Source organism: Atta colombica, unplaced genomic scaffold (genome assembly GCF_001594045.1).
Source record: "Atta colombica isolate Treedump-2 unplaced genomic scaffold, Acol1.0 scaffold141, whole genome shotgun sequence".
NCBI classification, from domain to species: Eukaryota; Metazoa; Arthropoda; class Insecta; order Hymenoptera; family Formicidae; genus Atta; species Atta colombica.
In genome coordinates this window covers 1,122,470-1,127,905 of record NW_017259230.1, presented here as the reverse complement: position 1 = coordinate 1,127,905, position 5,436 = coordinate 1,122,470, and positions in this window count along the sequence as shown.

The following is a 5,436-nucleotide window of genomic DNA, read 5'->3' as shown; positions in this document are numbered from 1 at the left end:
ATATATTTTATGGAAACCTGAGAAAATATATTTAAAAATTTCTGCAAATAATCATTATCTTCTTTATAAGGAGGGAGATAATGACTGAAAAATATATTTTGTAAAAAATTTTTTAAATATTCGAATACGATGTTAAAACAATATTATTATAATAATATTATAGTTGTCAATATTATAAATAACTTAATTGTTATAATGTATTATTACAACTGCTTGTATAATATTCTAAAAGTATGACTAAAAAGAATTGACAAACGGGGTAAATCTCGCGCTTCTACGCTCAGCAGGATTGGTACAAAGCACCTGCCAGTACGAGGCTCACCCAGGGTTGTTTTCGACTGCAGCTGCGCCACCAGCGGAGGGTGCCGGAAACAGGCGACCCTCTCCTATATCTGGGAAGACAGTGCGGCCTGATCCGCGGCGCCGGCCAAATCGCCGGCACCCCGTCCGCGTCCGCCGAGCATTTGTTTCTCGACGCGATGTGCCGGAAACGATGAATGAAAATGTGCGCGACCCCGTTATATTAAATGCGCATCGTGTTGAGAGCAACCCGCACGATTTCCTGTTAAACCGTTCGAGCGAGGAAATCACGATTAAAAAGCAGAGCACGAAGTTTCGTGAAGGGTGTAAATCTTTTTTTTTTTGTAAGGCTGAAGGGAGGGGGGATAATTTAATCAAGTGTTTTCTGAGCAAGAAAAAGAAACGCGAGACCACAAATCGATTCCTACTTCTCGAGATCGATATCCTTCTTAAGTACGCTTTGATCGGCTGACATCGACTGAAGGTCTCTCGAACTTTTTATTTCGCATTCGAAAAGCTGTTGCAGAGAGTTAAGGGAGATATATTTATCGTAGGGATTTTGAGAACAAGGATTTAGATAGGGTAGGTCGCTGAAATTCACAATGTGATTTATTTGAACATATTATTACAGAATTGACATTCATTCATCTCTGAAATGTGTTAATTCAAGTTGTATTCATTCAAAATTTCTTTCAAAATTAAAAAGAATATGTAACACATTAAAATTCTACATACCTTGTTTGTAACGTTTTATAAAAGTGGTTTTTATAAAATAAAATTTCTAAATAAGTTATGTTGTTTGTTAAAATTGTTCATGCATTGTTTCGATAGATTGAAATTATTTTCCAAAATACTATCTTGCATCGAGAAAGATATGCAAAACTATCTTTCACGGATACTCAACTCTTTGATAAAGTTAGAAATTATATTTCGTACTCTTGGAAGTGCAAAATATAATTTCGTAACTCTACGTTTAATAAATTCTCTACTCTTCTTGGAAAGAAAATTTTCAGGTGGACCATGTTTATTGAAACTTCATAAAATGTTCTCAATGTTATGTCTTTTCAGTAGAAATAGAATAGTGAAACAGCAGTTTAGATTCAAGAATGTAATTACGCGCCGTTTGATAAATTTCATCCGCCGCTGAGTGCGGTCTGTTGAAGCTACACGAAAGGAATTTCTGCTTCCTGTTCGTTTGTCAGAGGTAGATTAACGTTCAATGTACGCTCGCATACGTGTGTTGAACATATATAATAAAATTAAATCGAAATTTTCATTTGCATCATCATTTTGCAAGTTAAATCTCACCTCATTATCACGCAATAGTCTATAAAGAAAAGAAAAGACATTTTATATTTCTTCAGAAAATTATAAATTAATGTTCGCGTTATTTAGTAATAAATTTCTATTTATATAGTAATAAGCTCCTACTTACTAAAATATAATTTTTTAGATATGTTGTAACATATATTTCTTACATAAGTGCACATAAATTTGATTTGTGAGATCACGTAATGATTTGTGGAACAGCTCACGCGATAATTTGATTTTCTTCGAATCTCATGAGCGATCATAATAAGATTCTTTCCTCGCGTAATTTCGTTTGCCGGGATCCCTATGTGGTATTCTTATAATAAGAGCTATGGCAGCTACGAATGCGAGATTATACTCGGTGTAGCACGTAAGGAAGCGTTTTGGTTCTTTTTAACGATTCTGTATTGCTTGATTTTCGCACACCTGAAGAAGAGTTTATTTCTCTCTGGAGAGTATAACTCCCACTTCAAACGATAGTTTAACAAAAGCTACTCAGTTCAAGAAAAAAAGAAAACAAAATTTTCTGATATCTAATGATATTTAAACCGTTATATGTCACGATAAATATGTTACTACGTAATCTGGATATTTCTAATTTCTGAATATTAATGGTTTAATATCAATCAATAATTTCTAATTATAATGCATATAGAATAGCGTATAGAAATTTATTTCACATTATTTCTCAATCTATTTCGCATTATTTCTCAATATTATTTTTACTACTGTATATAACATATCATATTTATTCATTTTTAACATATATGCTATTTTTAATCACATATTATTTGCTATCAAAGTATTCTATTATTATACATATATTATTATATATACTGAAGATTGTTCATATTATTATAAACACATATTATTAAATAATTACACTTGATTATTTGATTATGTCTGGTGACATGCGAATGTTGCGCAATGCGGGAAAACGATCGAACGATCTATAGTCTCCATAACAATATTTATATTGAGAGCCAAGTTTATCGCTTTTTAGTAATAAAGTATAGTTCGTCGATATTTTTCCATTAAAAATATTTTCTTATGAGTAATCTCTTTTGTGACCAAAGATGTGCACACGTTATGAAAAGAAAACGCCGAAGTGTTTTCTTCATGACGGCGAAAATGCTTTTTATGAAGAAACGTGCTGCGTTTTTTATATCCAACGTGAAATGTGGTACCTCAAGAAGGATAATCCCCCAATCAATTTAGAATCAACTTTTCTTTAGCAAAAATGTAATTGCAACTTCTTTATAGTCGACATTAAATGTTTCAAGTCTCAAATTAAGATATTATTTTAGATAAAACTGAATATTTTTTTTAAAGGTTTTTGTTTAAAGTAAAATTTCAATTCAAGATTTATGAAAATATACATTACATCGATAAATAATTTCTATTTCAATCTCTGTCATCAAGAAATAACGCTGCAAGTGCGAAAATTTTTATACTAACTGAATGACGTTTAGCAATGTTGAAATAGTGACACAATATCGAAATACGGAAATAACATTAAAGCGTCGTCACAATTTTTAACTAAATGAATTTTAAATATGCAACAATTTTTAAATATTCAATATTAATCTTGATTTTTGCTAGTTATGTAGATCAATTAAAAATTTTCTAAATTAAAAACACTAATTTAAAAAAAAATTAAACGGATGAATAACAAAAAAGCATGACTCATTTTCCTTCAAGAACTTTCAAAATTCGGTCATTTAGGTAATTGAGCGATAAAAGAATTACTTAATTTCTTCCACGCGATAAATAGCCTTCTTTGTTTTTAGCTTAATTATCGTAGTAATTAAAAATGAAAATCCGAGCAAAACGATACAGCAATTAATAAACAAAAAACTAAAGATCCTTTACTTTCCAAGAAAATAATTTTAAATAATTGCGTAAAGAGAAAAATACTTAATTAATTTTTATACAATTTTTACGATAAAAATTTTAGAAGAAATAATTGCATGAGTTTCAAGCTAATCATGAAAATTACATTCCAACGAATCTCTTTTTCAAAGAATTGTCAAAGGAGATTTCGATAAAGAAAATATCTGTTTTAATTTTATTTTGATCACGCGGTGCACACAGCAACTAAATAAGATTAGTAATTAAACTGAATCGTAAAAGTATGTACATATTAAATTAAGTATTTCAATTCCGACCGTAATTATAACTCTTTAAAGACGTTTACTAAAAGCAATAAACAGTCTTATAAAATATTTCTTTTTTCCATCATTCAATCAAATACAATGATGCACTTTAAATTAATCGATATACGTATAAATTATATATCCGTTTTATTCAGTTTTATTATATAATTTCTTAATATACATTAATATCTTTTTTTTTACTATTGAACATCAATATTATATTAATGTTTTGTATTATTTCGATATAATTGAAAACAAAGAATTCTTTTTTGTATTGGATTGACTTTAAGTTATTATACTTTGATCGACAACATATTGTTCTGATGCCAAGAAGAAGATGCATTACCACATTCGGAAGATGCAGTTAATTGCCGGTAATTATCTAACTAATGCTCCATGAAAAGCGGTGCTTGAACCGCCACTCGTTCCGACCTACTTTTATACAACGATGCACATGTATTGAAACCTATCGCTTGCTAATATTTCTAAACTATCATCTCTTATACAAAAATAAAACACTATTTAACTATTACAATTTGTAATATTATCCCAGAAAAAACTCTACAATACTCATAATAGATAACTCATATAATTCCACAATTTTGTGATATGATTATAATTCTTTGTCATTATTTTAATTTAATTTTATTTTAGTAGTGCATAATAATAGTGCATAATAATAGTCTAATTAACTATTATAATAATTATTATTTAATTGTTACATTATTTATTAGCAGCTAATGTCCAACATTAAGCAAATTGAATTGTAAATAATATCTCGCGAAAGTACTTAAGTTTCCATCGTATTTACAGCGCGGATTATTACATGTTATCATCCGAGTTTTAACACATGTAGTATTCCATTATTACGGAGTACCGTACAGTATCTTTTTTTTCTCTTTTCATTTTCATCATATAATTTTATTCATGCTCTTTGTCGGTGCAAAAAGTGTCTGGCTATACGCCAATGAGCCAGTGCGATGATTATACTGTTGCTGCCTTTTAGCACGAGTTTTATATAACATTCGCGATGAAAAAGGAGAGTTAGATATATGTACAGATATCCGTAAAATTTATGAACTTTTGTTTGCGTTTTTTCTATATGCAACAGCAGATGACAGATAATTTCGTTTATCTCATGTGAAAGTGTGTGATTTAGAAAAGTAAAAAAGAATCTTATCCGACACATACACACACACACACACACACACAATTGTAAATGGAATATTTAGTTGTGTACCAAATGATCACTAATTACCTAACTAATCTGATTAACTTTGATTTTAAAATAAACTTTTATAAAACAAGTATCTATTATATATGATCTTTTAATTTATAGTAATTAAACATTTGAAAAATTTACACACGCTCACACACACACACACACACACACACACACACACACATACACACACATACACACACACACACACACGAATAATAAATTTAATAAAAAATATTTAAAGAAAAAATAAATAAGGCTGTCTTGTCATCTTTGCTTAATATTCGCCTGATGATACAGTCTGCAACTCTATCATTATAAATATAATTTAGAATGATCAAATCTCTTTTTTTTTTATGTAAAATATAACTCATTTGTATTCTTTATTTGTACTCTCTCTCTCTCTCTCTCTCTCTCTCTCTCTCTCTCTCTCTCTCTCTCTCTCTC